This window comes from Aegilops tauschii, chromosome 4, assembly GCF_002575655.3.
Source record: "Aegilops tauschii subsp. strangulata cultivar AL8/78 chromosome 4, Aet v6.0, whole genome shotgun sequence".
NCBI classification, from domain to species: Eukaryota; Viridiplantae; Streptophyta; class Magnoliopsida; order Poales; family Poaceae; genus Aegilops; species Aegilops tauschii.
In genome coordinates, this window is record NC_053038.3 from 46,630,944 (window position 1) to 46,646,030 (window position 15,087).

Here is a 15,087-nt window from a genome sequence, read left to right on the forward strand (position 1 = left end):
TCGCAGGAACTGCATCCTGACATGAAGTTACTTCTGTTTTAGATAATTACTCAGAGCAACCCAGATCCATTTAGTAGAAGCCAGATAAACAGAACTGGGAGAAGTGAATTCAAAAGGAAAAAATAAAACAGACTACAAGGTGAGAACACCCACTTCCTACATCAAGCTAAAAACGAAAGCATTAGGACGATTAAGACTCTTCTTCTGACACATCAAAGAACACGAGGCTTAAGAGAAACAGAAACTACAACATATACACATCAAAGAACACGAGGCTAAACGAAAGTAATTGAAAGGGTGTTACTTACCAAAGCTCGTTTTATAGGTTCAGTGCAGCTCCTCTTTAACTTGCCACGCTCCTTGAAGATGTCCCCTATATCCCGTGTTTGGATTTCATTGCTCCTTTGCATGTTTGCACTCGTGGTTTTAAAATCTCAACATGGCAAGAAAAATATACTACTAGTAATACTCGCGCATCTTGTGGGCAACATTAAAGCACTCGTCTGCCATGTTAGAGCATCTCCAACAGAATCGCAATGCGCGGTGCTTTAAAAAAGCATTTACAGTGCTGAGATTGAGAAGTAGAGATAGAGGGTAGAGGATAGTTCTCAGCATAGATAGATAAGAAAATAGATTACTCAACTACTCCTCGTCGTCCAACTCCTCCTCGGTGATGTCCTCCTCCGACGTCTGACTGTAGGCGTGAAGATACCGATCGTCGTCGGATTCCCAGGGTGACGCTGCTCCTAGCCTCATGTTGAATTGAGCATTCGCTTTTCACCTACGCTTGTCCTCACGATAGGCGGCTCGCTCCGCCCTCCTCTTATCCCTCTCCGCCCTCCTTTGCTCGTAGAACTGCTGTAACGCCCCGGATCCGATGCGCCAGGTGTCTGCCCGTTATTCGCCGTCCTTGCCTTGTCATTTGCTTGCGTGTTGCATTTTGCCATGTCATCATCTGCATTGCATCATCATGTTTTTCAAAACTTGCATCCGGTCCTTTTCCCCGTTGTCCGTTTCGCGATCCGACACTCTCGCCGCACCCGTTGCACCCCTCTGTTTTCTTTTCATGAGCGGGAGAAAAACCTTCTCGGAATGGGTCGGTATTTGCCGAGTGGCCTTGGTATAGCACCGACAGACCGCCCGTCAAATTTCGTTCCATTTGGAGGTCTTTTGATGCCCCAACGGTTAACCGCGTAGCCCGAAAACCCCTTCTCTTTGCAGCCCAGCACCCCTCCAAACCAGCCCACTAACCCATCCGAACCCCCTCCATGCTCTCGGTCATTCGATCATGATCGTGTGGGCGAAAACCGCACCTCGTTTGGACTCTCCTAGCTCCCTCTACCTACATATATGTGCCCCTCCCCGAAATTTCGCGCAGATGAACCCTAGCCTGCTCCTCCCGCGCCGCCGGACGAAATCGCCGTCGCCGGACGTGTCTGCCGGACACGTCGCCTCGACCAATCCCGCGCCGCCACCTCAGCGCCGCCGCCCCCGCGCCCAATCCCGAGCCGCCACCTCGCCTCCTCTCTCCTCCCACCGCGCCGCGGCCCGCGGAGCCCATCCAGGGCCCGCGCGAGCCCATCCGCCGCCGCCGCCTGGCCCGTGGCCGCCGCCGCGGCCCCGCGCGCCGGAGAGCCCGCGCTCTGCCGCCGTCCTCCGCCACCGCTCGCCCGAGGTACCCGTCGCCCAGCCCGCGCCCCGCGCCGCTGCGCCTCGTCGTCGGTCCCCGCCGTCCGCTCCCCGTCGCCTCGGGCGCCGCCGTCCGCCGCCATGGCGCCCGCGCCGTCCGCCGCCCGGGCTCCCCGCCGACCTCGCCGGCCGAGCCCCGCCGTTCGCTCCCCGCCGCCTCTCCTCTGCCTCCCCAGCTCGCTGGCCGCGCCGTCCCCGTCGACCCGCGTCTTCCCCACCGCGCCATCGCCGGAGCCCCTCGCCGGAAACTCGCCGGCGCTGCCGTCCTCGCCGGATCTAGTGGATCGGGACGAGATCCATCGGGATCTCATCCAAACGCCGCGCCTCGTCCTGGATCCCTTCGTCCCGCACGCCTCCGTCCCGCGTTGACTTTCGCGGAGGTAAAAATCTGCTAAGTCCCGAAAATTGTTGCATTATGTTGCCCTATTCGTCATGCCATAACTTTGTGCTCGGTGCTCCGATTCATGCATATGATATATCGAAATGTACGTCATGAGATGATCTCCATTGTGTTCCATTGTGCCATGCTTGTTTGAGGTCATATTGATGCCCTAATCATCGTTGCAAGAGTGTTATATGATGTTAACTGCTGTCTGTTTACAGAACTTGGTGATTTGTCTTTTTCATTGCATGTTGTGTGTGCATCCTATGAGCTTGATGTCTACATGTGTTTTGAACTACATCATGCCATCTTTACAGTGGTGATTGTCTTGTATTTTTTTGTGATCTATGTGGTGACTAGCACAAGCATGCAAAATAGCCTCCATGATGTTGCTGATTTCTGTGACAGTGATTTCTGCCAAGCCCGAGTCTGTTATGTTGTGATGCCATGTAAACCTGCTGCCATCATGAGTTCTATGCATAATCTGGAGACGTTCACTAAAGATGTTTTGTTAAACATGTTATGCTCTATCCATCCATGGCCATGTTTGCAATTATGGAGTGCTCTATCATGTCTTAATGTTGCTCTACTTTTGCTATAAAATGTTCCTGGCAGATTGTTTACATGTTAATCAATTTTGCCATGGTTGTTACTAGTGATCCATGCACCCTATGACTATGTTATTGCCATGATTAGCTTCATATTTGTTCCATCTTACTGTTGGTTACCTTGCCATGCCATGTATTGCTCTGTGGTGAGTGGTTCAAGCTCACCAACATGCCTACTTATCGTTATTCCTGCCATGCTCTGTTTTTCTGCTGTCTGAAGCTGTTAACGAAACTTGCTATGTTTACTTGGGTGCCATCATATCTTCTTTGCCTTTTTAGCTCATGTCCAGTAAGAGACTTTTGTTCTATGCAATTAGTAGATTCTTGACATGCCTTTGTTTTCTATGATATATTCCTGTAGAATGTTGTTTGGTAGCTCTAAACTTTGCAACCTGATGTTATTTCTGTCATGCCCAGTAATTTCTGCTAAGACTGTGAAACTGTTATTATTTTCAATCTTGCCATGTCCTTTTGAGCATGTTCGAGTGATTTCTGGAGATAGCTCAGTGTTCATGTTTTATCATGCTTTACCTGTACATCATGTCCATGCCTTTTATTTTCATGTTGAGTTGCTGTAGCATCTTGTTTTGATGCTTGCTAGATGCCTAGTTGCTGTTTTGGACAGATTGTTGTTATATCTTGTTTGGAGTGTATGTGTTGCACCGTTGCTCCGTTTTGAGCATGCTCTATATGAAACTTGCTTAGTTTTGCATGTAGTTTCATAATACCTTGTTGCATACTTGTTTTGAGGTGTTTGCTTGATGTTTGAATGCATTTTGCATCAATGCCATGTTTAACTTGTTTTGCTCATATCTTCTAGACCGTAGCTCCGAATTAAATGAACTTTATATGTAACTTGATTAGAATTTCGTGTAGATCATCTTGGTGCGTCTTAACTTGCTGTTTAACAACTTGAACATAAGGTTTATTCAGTTCTGTACTGTCGTGGAATTGTCACGGCAGATGTCCTCGGGTTAGGACTTAGTCGTGGAGCCATCGCAATTGGGAAGCTTGAAGGGGTTAAGTGGGACAAGGAACACGAGGGTTTATACTGGTTCGGCCCCTTACGGTGAAGGTAAAAGCCTATGTCCAGTTGAGGTGGTATTAATCAGGGTTTCGATAACCAGGGAGCTAAACAGCTATGCCCGGTTCTTGATCAGATTGTTGTCGCCCCTAAACCGCTGCCGGGTTGTCCCTTTATATAGGGAGGTTGACACCCAGCGGGCCTTAGAGTCCCGGCCGGCTCATAAGAGTGTCCGGCTCGGACTCTAAACAATACTTGCCTTACACTACAAGTCTACTATAACAATAAAGATTGTACTATGGGCTTTAAGTCATCGCCGGGTCTCAGCCCATCTCTGGCCCATTATCTTGAAACTTAGCTCCGGGCTTCTGGCAATGACCCTTAGTGTAACCCGGCCCTCCTGGCGGGTGACTCCAAGGTCTATATCCTCAACATTAGGCCCCAGATTGACTTGAGCCGGCTCGTGTCAATCTTCAACTCTGCCGACAGAAAAAATCTCCGGCTTACCGTTCGTGTGAAGGCCATAACCCGGAGTGACGTCATTCTCCGGACTCCGGATAATCCGCCGTGACGTCATCCTCCATTAAGTCCGGTTTTTACTCCGCCAGATCTGCAACAGATCTCTGCTTTTACTGTCTTTGCGAAAATCGAGGCGCCGTGAGGGGGAGATAACCACGCCGTGGTCTCCTTGAATCTCGCGCCCACTTATGACTTACCTTATAAATAGGCCGGCCCGGCACTCTCTTCTCACACTCTCCTTCTTCTTCCTCGTGCTGTCGTTCCTCTGCCCGAGCTTCTGCCGCCGCCGCCGCCGTCGCGCCCCTGATCTTCATCGACCCGGCCGCTGCATCACCCTGACCCAGACCAGATAACGGCGGCGACCTTCGGTCTTCCTCAACTCCGGTGAGTCTTCCCTGCCTTGCTAGAACAAATCTGTGGTAGGGTTCATCTTGTGTTCTTCGCGTTCTTCACCATTGCCGCAAGTTTCAGTAACCCCTGTAGTCACTGCCCCCGTTGATCTTAACTCTTCGTAGAACCTTTGCGGTAAATGTTCGAGATCCATTCCATCTGCAAAAAATCCTCTTTTTACTGCTTAAAGACCATGTTCCACCTTAAGAACTTCTCCTGTTTCTGTTCCTTTAGGTCTAGAAAATTTTCATCTTGCCCGACCATTTTGATCCGAAAAAGTTACTGTAATATATGAAATCTGTTTTACCGCACTTAGTAAAAACTGCAGCCCTTGAATCTTGGCGGCTTATATTTCCGACTTAAAGAAAACACGCGCCGTAGAACTTTCCGGTTTAAAGAGAACCATGCTCTGTAGTATCTTCCGACTTAACCGCAATAAGCCGTGGATGACCAACTCGTCCTGAATGCCCCGACGGCTTAGATAACCCACCATATCAATACATACCATTAGTCCCCTTCATAAGCCGTCATTGTAGTTTGAATGATAAACTCCGGCTTATAATTAACCCGGACACTTTCCTCTTTATCATAGATCACCAACCGTCACCATGCCTCCCAAAGCTCCCATCACTTGCAACTGGATGAGATCCAACGTCACTGATGAGACCCTGGCCAACTTCGTTAAGTCCGGATATCTGCCCAGGAAGGAAGTGATGTCCTACCATGCCCCTGACCCGTCCGAAGAGAGACCTCAGCCGAGGGACGGGGAGGTAGTGATCTTTGCAGACCATATGAGCCGGGGCTTCGCACCGCCCGGCTCAAAATTCTTCCGGGACGTGCTCAACTTCTTTGACCTTCGGCCTCAGGATATAGGACCCAATTCCATATCCAACATCTGCAACTTCCAAGTTTTTTGTGAAGTATATCTTGGAGAAGAGCCGAGTCTGCTGCTCTTCAGAGAGCTGTTTTATTTGAACCGCCAAACCGAGTGCGCAAACGGTCCAAGTCTAGAGTTAGGCGGCATCTCCATCCAACGGCGCAGGGACTGTCTATTTCCTTACGCAGAACCGCCAAGTCACCCCAAGGACTGGAACATGACTTGGTTCTACTGCCAAGACACGTCCCCGGCTGATGAGAGCCCGCTGCCCGGCTTTCGCCCAACGCGCCTGGAGCCGACTCATCCGCTATCCGACAAGCTGACTGCCGCGGAACGCCAGCCTCTGCTTCCAACGATCAACAGGATCAAGGCCCTGCTAGGCAACGGTCTGAACGGAATAGACCTGGTCCGGGTCTGGATCTCATGGCGGGTGATCCCATTGAGCCGCCGCCCTGGCTTAATGTGTGAGTACACCGGGCGAAAGGATGACCCGCAGAGGCACAGTCGCAACGACCTTCCAGAAGACGTTGCCGAAGAAGAGACCAAGGCTCTATTAAACGAGAGCCTGGCAGACTGTGGAAAAACCGGGTTAGCCCCGTTCTGCAAGACCAATCCAGCCCCAGCGGTTAGCCGCTGACTTTAACCTTTCCATTTTTTTTACCTGTCATCTTACTAAGAACTCATTACTGTATTTCTCAGGCTGACGATAAATTCTGGCGGGTCAAGTATGACCATGAGGCGGCCAAGAAGGCCAGGAAGGCGAAGAAAGCCGCCAAGAGAGCCGCCCCTCGCAAAAAGGGAAACAGACCCACTGCTTCGGAGCTGCTGCAATTAAGCGATAGCTCCGAGTCAGAGGTAACCCTTAAACCTTTAAACTCTTGCCATATTTATTGTTTGCTGCTGTCCACTTTACCATCATTTTGCTTATTGAAAGGATGACACCGGCGCTAGTAACCCGGTGATTGAAGAGGTAACATTACTCCCCTCCGACTCGGAGCCTTTGCCACAGTTGAAAGTCCGAAGGGTAACCCGGAAAGTAAGCTTTTCTCATCCATTAGCTCATCAAGACCCTCAATTTCTTTTGAAGCAGCAGGTTCACGAAAGCCGACGTCTCACCCGGGCCCGCAAGGACACCGGCCTCTCCGCCGGGTTACCCGACGAGACAAGGAAACGTCGCACCGAGGTCTTTTCTCACTTGTACCTTTTTCATCCGTTGGCGGGTGTTATCCGTCAACCGCTTAATTCTTCTGACTCCAATTACCAGGAGACCTCCCCTTCTTCTGGTGACTCCATGCAGTCAAGTCTGCCGGCCTTCAAAACTGCACCCGGGTAATAACAATCACCTTACATTACCTGTCTGTATTTACTTTTTGTATGCCTAACACTTCTGTCTTTTCAGTGCCCAGGCAAAGCTCACCAAAAGAGCAAAGAAGACCAGGTCAGCCGGAGTGCCGGACTTGCCTGAGCCGGAGACGACGGCTCAAGATCCGCCAGCCGCCTCCGAGACCACCACTCCCATGGATACGGCGCCTGAAGCCCCTGCCCCGACCACCAAGACAACGACCGAAGCGTCAGCTAATCCGGAGGCCTCCGGCTCAGCCCCACCGGCTAACGACCCGGACGTGGTAATTACCCGGACGGAGTATGTTGAGCCGGGGAGGCCGACCGCACTGGCCCAATGCTCCGCGAAGGGGGAGCTGCTGCAACCCCACTGGGTGAATCTGGATCTCTCGGGCTACACCGATTTGAGCATTGGAGAGCTCGTTTCTGGCTACATCAGCCAGGTTCACAAGAGCCGGGACGCGGAGATCGCCATGGTCAATCAGATCCAACAAAAGTCTGAGGTAACCTTCTGCTGTCTTCTTACTTTCCGCATAGTGATCCTTGCCATGCTAGCCCCCAAGTCTATAACTTATACTCGGCATATGTTGTAGACTTAGAGTCCGGCTTACTTAATTGAACCAGCAGTACGTAGATAGACACGTTCAATATGCATTAGCCCCCAAGTGCCAAGTGTCTTTGCTTGGAAAGTGCTTGGGACTTATATAATGACTGTTTAATAACCCGGGAATATATGCAGGCGACTGGCAAGAAATTTGAGTCGGACCTTGCGGGTCTCAAGAGCCGGTTAAAAACTCAAGAGATGGAGACCCGGAAGGCGAATGCCAAGTTTGTCTCCAGCATCGCCGCTCAGGAGAAATTGAAGACTGAATTCGATGCTGAGCGGAAGGCCTGGGCTGAAGAGAAAGCCGCACTGGTAACCCGGGTGGAACAGGCGGAGAAAGCACTCTCTGAAAAAACCGCCGAACTCTCCAGCCTAAAGCGCCAAGTGTCCCAAATGGTAGCTGCCATCTTCGGTAAGTCGCCTCACCGGCTTTCAGTCATGTTAGAATGTTTACATCTCCTGATTCATCCTTGTCACCGGGTCATCTGATGTTGTTAAACAGGTTCCAGAAGCGCCAATTTGAACCAGAGCGTGGTCACCAAGCTAAAAGCCGTGTACACCCTGGTGGAACAACTCTACACCGGGTCACAGCGCGCTTTAGCTGTGGTGGCCCTATCCAACGAGGTGCCAACCCATCTGGCCGAAGTCCTGCGCCGGCTCGCTGTTCTGCCACAGCGGATCCAGGAGCTACGCCGAGCCTCCGCAAGATCCGGAGCAATTGCCGCGCTGAGCCGGGCCAAAGCATTCCTGCCGGAGCTAGACCCGGCAGACATCGCACTGGGTTACCCGAGCTTGAAGGAAGACGGCTCCACCTTCGACCAGAAGGACTTCGCGGCATGTGTTAAGGCTGTACGCCCGGTGGCCACCATCATCGGGAATGACACCAACTTAACCAAGTATCAGCCGGGGTACAACGCGGAGAATCAGAGGATTCCAACCCCTCGCTATGAAGCTCTTAATCTGATTCCGCCAGCTCGTCAGCACACCTTCGCCCCCGAGATTGACCCGGCCGGGTTAATTGATGAAGAAGCCCAGTTCGAAGCTCTCAGCGGCATCGACTGGAAGTCGTCAACCTTCGAGGTCTTGGGATCAACCGGAGCAGAAGACGAGCCGGGGACTTCAACCCAGCAGGCATCGTAAAGCGGCTGGCGGTTCACCGAACAATGCTCCAACCTTGAGACTTGAGGAATTTTGTAATAGACTAGGTGCAACATTTTATCTCTGCCGTGCCATCGTGCACGTAATGAATGCTGGAAACTTTTGAAATTATCCTTTGTGTTTCTCCGGGTTGTAATTATCCCTGTGTCTTTCTCAACCTTAAAAAGTGCCTTTAAGTATCTGCATAGAAAGGCAAATCACAAGTCGCAAGGCGGCTTACCGCCCTGAGAATCAGGTATTTGAGATGGATAACCCGGAATACAAACCAAAAAGACTGGTCCTTAACTATATTCTGAACACAGTCGTGATAACACACTCAACAGCTTGTAAGCATACTTCCGGGTTAAATAACCCGGGTAGCACGGTTGGTATCTTAACTCGAATTTACTTGTCTTGATGACATCCATGATGCTCAACTAACAAGATACACCAAAATTAAGCCGGCAAATGAAACCCGGCCATGCACACGTTGTCATAATCAGAGCAGACTTTGTGATGAATCGGAACTTAGGGGCTTCCAGTTCGAATACGACCAGAGACCCGGCCCGAAAGGGGTTTAAGCCAAGATTCGGATACGATCATATAGCCCCCAATGGGTGTGGCGATGCCAATCAAGAGGGTACCGACAGCTATGTTCTCTTGGGTTCGAATACGACCCATGTTTGAACAGGAAGCCCCCAAGTGATTCTGAAAATTGTTTAACGACGCTGATTCGAATACGATCCACGTCGGTTCTCAGAGGGGTTACACTGTGATTCAAATATGACCAAAGGCAACCTCCCAATGAGCTCGGCACTTTGCCAATCAAATGGGTATCGACAGCTATGTTCTCTTTGGTTTGAATACGACCCATGTTTGAACAGGAAGCCCCCAAGTGATCTTACTGCTTACGGCTAGACTCAAATGCAATCATAAGCCGGATCCCCTTTCAAATTAGTATGACACGTATATTTGGAGGAGAAAAAAGGACAGAGGTCCTGCTTTATTGCTTATCATAATATACATATGTCTGAGATAAATATATACACCACAAGAGCCGGTAGCTCAAGTGTAATAAGGCCGAAGCTGAGCGATATTCCACGGCCGACGGGTCTCCTCCTCAGATTTACGCGAATCTTTACGCTCCCGAACATCAATGAGGTAATATGACCCGTTGTGCAAGTTCTTACTGACCACAAAGGGCCCTTCCCAAGGTGGGGATAATTTGTGTGCATCTGTTTGATCCTGGATGAGCCGGAGCACAAGGTCGCCTTCCTGGAAGACCCGGGTTTTGACCTGGCGGCTATGATAACGGCGCAGGTCTTGTTGGTAAATCGCTGAACGGGCTGCTGCCACATCACGCTGTTCATCCAACAAGTCCAGAGCAACTTGGCGCGCCTGTTCATTGTCCGTCTCAACATAAGCTGCCACACGGGGTGAATCGTGACGGATGTCGCTAGGGAGGACCGCTTCTGCCCCATAAACCATGAAGAAAGGCGTGAAGCCAGTAGACCTGTTAGGAGTAGTGTTGATGCTCCATAAGACGGAGGGCAACTCCTCCACCCAACAACCCGGCGTCCGTTGCAAAGGGACCAAAAGCCGGGGTTTGATGCCCTTCAGAATCTCCTGGTTAGCTCTCTCAGCTTGACCATTGGACTGGGGATGAGCCACTGAAGAAACATCAAGCCGGATATGCTCTCGTTGACAAAACTCCTCCATAGCGCCTTTGGACAGATTAGTGCCATTGTCTGTTATGATGCTGTGCGGAAAGCCGAAGCGGAAGATCACCTTTTTCATAAATTGAACCGCCGTGGCTGCATCACACTTGCTAACTAGCTCAGCTTCCACCCACTTCGTGAATTTGTCCACTGCCACCAAGAGGTGGGTCTTCTTATCCTTGGACCATTTAAAAGGCCCAACCATATCAAGCCCCCAGACCGCAAAGGGCCAAGTGATCGGGATCATCCTCAATTCCTGAGCCGACACATGAGCCCGTCGGGAGAACCTCTGACAACCATCGCACTTACTGACCAAGTCCTCCGCATCAGCGTGAGCCGTCAACCAATAAAAACCATGACGGAATGCCTTGGCCACAAGGGATTTTGAGCCGGCATGATGGCCGCAATCCCCTTCATGGATCTCGCGCAAGACCTCTTGACCTTCCTCAGGGGAAATACAACGCTGAAATACCCCTGAAACACTGCGATGATGCAACTCGCCGTTGATAACAATCATTGACTTAGCCCGCCGGATTATTTGCCTGGCCAAAGTTTCATCCTCAGGCAACTCTCCCCGGGTTATATAAACCAAGTACGGCATTGTCCAGTCTGGTATGACATGAAGAGCCGCCACCAGTCGTGCCTCCGGGTCGGGGATAGCCAAGTCCTCCTCTGTAGGCAACTTAACCGAAGGGTTATATAGGACATCCAGGAAAGTGTTAGGCGGCACCGGCTTTCGCTGAGAGCCGAGCCGGCTTAAAGCATCAGCCGCCTCGTTCTTCCTGCGATCAATGTGCTCCACTTGATATCCCTGAAAGTGCCCAGCAATGGCATCAACCTCGCGGCGATAAGCCGCCATGAGAGGATCCTTAGAATCCCAAGTGCCTGATACTTGTTGAACCACCAAATCTGAGTCCCCAAAGCACCGTACCCGGCTTAAGCTCATCTCCTTAGCCACCCGAAGACCATGGAGTAAGGCCTCGTATTCAGCCGCATTGTTAGTGCAAGGAAACATCAATTGTAGCACATACTGGAACTTGTCACCCCTAGGGGAAGCCAATACAACACCAGCCCCCGAGCCCTCCAGCTGCCTGGACCCATCAAAGTGAATAGTCCAATAGGTGTTATCCGGCTTCTGCTCAAGCACTTGCGACTCTGTCCAATCATTAATAAAATCCACCAAAGCCTGAGACTTAACAGCAGTGCGTGGCGCATATTTGAGGCCATGAGGCCCAAGCTCAATAGCCCACTTAGCAATTCTCCCTGTAGCCTCTCGGTTCTGGATAATATCCCCAAGAGGGGAAGAACTGACCACAGTGATGGGATGACCCTGAAAATAATGCTTGAGTTTCCGGCTCGCCATGAACACACCATATACAAGCTTCTGCCAGTGCGGGTATCGCTGCTTGGACTCAATAAGCACCTCACTGACATAATAAACCGGCCGCTGAACCGGATGCTCCTTACCCGTCTCCTTACGCTCCACCACCATAGCCACACTGACGGCTCGTGTGTTTGCCGCCACATACAGTAGCAAGGGCTCCTTATCAACCGGGGCAGCAAGGACGGGGGGCTCTGCCAGTTGCTTTTTCAAATCCTCGAAGGCGGTATTAGCTGCATCATTCCAGACAAAGTTATCCGTTTTCTTCATCAACTAATATAAGGGCATAGCCTTCTCACCCAAGCGGCTTATGAACCGGCTTAAAGCAGCGATGCGACCTGCCAAACGCTGAACATCATTTATACATGCCGGCTTAGCTAGAGAAGTGATAGCTTTGATCTTCTCCGGGCTAGCTTCAATTCCTCTGTCAGAAACTAAGAAGCCCAATAGCTTGCCCGCAGGAACACCAAAAACACATTTGGCCGGGTTAAGCATCATCTTGTAGACCCGGAGATTATCGAAGGTTTCCCTTAAGTCATCTATCAAGGTTTCCTCCTTGATGGACTTAACCACAATATCGTCCACGTAAGCGTGAACATTGCGCCCGATCTGTTTATGGAGACAATTCTGTACACAACGCTGGTAAGTCGCCTGCGCACACTTGAGCCCAAAGGGCATAGAGACATAGCAGAAGGCTCCAAAGGGAGTGATGAACGCCGTCTTCTCCTGGTCCTTAACTGCCATCTTAATCTGATGATACCCGGAATAGGCCTCCAAGAAACTTAAGCGTGCACAACCTGCCGTAGCATCAATGATCTGATCAATACGGGGGAGAGCAAAAGGATCAGCCGGACACGCCTTGTTCAAGTCCGTGTAGTCCACACACATCCGCCAGGTGCCGTTCTTCTTAAGTACAAGCACCGGGTTAGCCAACCACTCTGGGTGAAAAACCTCAACAATGAACCCGGCCGCCAAAAGCCGGGCCACTTCTTCACCAATAGCTTTCCGCCTCTCTTCGTTAAACCGTCGAAGGAACTGTCGGACCGGCTTAAATTTTGGATCGACATTGAGAGTGTGCTCAGCGAGTTCTCTAGGTACACCTGGCATGTCAGAAGGTTTCCACGCGAAGATGTCCCTATTCTCACGGATGAACTCGATGAGCGCGCTTTCCTATTTCGGGTCCAGATTTGCACTGATGCTGAACTGCTGAGACGAGTCACATGGAACAAAATCAACAAGTTTAGTCTCATCAGCCGATTTAAACTTCATTACTGGTTCATTCTCCGTGGTTGGCTTTTTCAGAGAGGTCATATCTGTTGGGTCAACATTGTCTTTATAAAATTTCAACTCTTCTGTGGCACAAACAGACTCTGCATAAGCCGCGTCACCTTCCTCAAACTCCAGAGCCACTTTCCGGCTGCCGTGAACCGTAATGGTCCCGTTGTGACCCGGCATCTTGAGTTGTAAGTACACATAACACGGCCGCGCCATGAACTTGGCATAAGCCGGCCGTCCAAATATGGCGTGGTAAGGACTTCTTATCTTGACCACCTCAAAGGTCAGCTTCTCCACCCTGTAGTTGTTCTCATCACCGAAGGCCACTTCTAGTTCGATCTTGCCGACTGGATAAGCCGATTTACCGGGTACCACACCATGGAAGATAGTATTTGGCTGGCTGAGGTTCTTATCAACTAGCCCCATACGTCGGAAAGTCTCATAATAGAGGATGTTGATGCTGCTGCCTCCGTCCATGAGTACCTTTGTGAACTTATAGCCTCCCACTTGAGGAGCCACCACTAAGGCCAGGTGGCCCGGGTTATCCACCCGGGGAGGGTGATCCTCCCTACTCCACAGTATGGGCTGCTCCGACCACCGTAAGTAGCGTGGAACCGCCGGCTCAACAGCATTAACAGCCCTCTTGTGAAGCTTCTCGTCTCGTTTGCACAAACTAGTGGTGAACACGTGATACTGTCCACCGCTAAGCTGCTTTGGGTTGGTCTGATAGCCCCCCTGTTGCTGTTGATGACCCTGACCAGACTGTTGATTAAAGCCCCCTTGACCATTCTGAGGACCAGAATTTGACCCGCCGCCCGGGCCATGAAAGCCGCCGGCGCCTGAGCCGCCGCCCGGAGCATTGTAGTTTTTAAAGGCCTTCATGATAGCACAATCCTTCCACTGATGAGTCGCTGGCTTCTCCCTAGAACCGTGTCTCGGACAAGGTTCATTCAACAGCTATTCCAGAGAAGGTCCTGACCCGCCGCCTCGGGGAGGGGGCCTCCCCTTGCGTCGCTGGTTATTACTTTGAGAGTTGGTGTTGGCTACAAACTCTAGGCTGCCATCGGCCTTGCGCTTGCCTCCTCCTTGGTTCCCCGGGCTAAACTGAGGACCCTTGCCGTTGCCGTTCTTCTTTCCCTTCCCTGCCCTTTCGTCATCTGAAGGGGGATCCTTGGTACCATCGGAATCGGCGTACTTGACAAGAGCTGCCATCAGTGTACCCATATCAGTACAGTCACGCTTAAGCCGCCCGAGTTTCATCTTTAGGGGCACAAAGCGACAGTTTTGTTCCAACATTAAGACTGCAGAGCCGGCATCCATCTTATCCGATGAATGTATGATCTCTTTGACCCGGCGAACCCAATGGGTCGTGGATTCACCCTCCTGCTGCTTACAGTTAGTCAGATCCACGATTGACATAGATTGCCTGCAGGTATCTTTGAAGTTTTGAATGAACCGGGCTTTCAGCTCAGCCCAAGACCCAATGGAGTTCGGCGGTAACCCTTTCAACCACGTGCGGGCAGTTCCATCTAACATCATGGTGAAATATTTGGCCATGGCCGCCTCGCTGACTTCCAGCAATTCCATAGCCATCTCATAACTCTCGATCCAGGCTGCCGGCTGTAAGTCTGCTGTATAGTTAGGCACCTTCCTAGCTCCTTTGAAGTCCTTGGGTAGGCGTTCATTACGGATAGCTGGCATCAAACACGGGACGCCCCCGGTTCTAGTAGGGATACCCGCATCAACGGACATCGTCGGATAAGCCGGGGGGGCCTGGTAAGCCATCCCTTGAGGCGCCTGCTCCACCTCCTGGCGTGCTTGGTCTGCTACGTAGAAGGCTCCATTATGAGCCGGGCCATGACCAGGGGGCGGGTCATGGCGTCGGACATTACTTGAGCCGGTCGCCGAGACCATGTGCCGGCTGTAACTCGGGCTCTGCCCTGGACGAGGGGTTGAATGGATCCTATCCCGGCTGTAGGAGTATGCCTCTTGCTGCGCCAGCGCTGTCTGGAGGAGTTCTCTGACCCGACGGGTCTCAATAGCCGTCGGAGAGTCGCCATCAACGGGCAGAGCCGTCAGCCGTGCCGCTGCGGCGACCATGTTCTCCAGCGGGTTATTATAATGGCCCGGGGGTATTGGCAC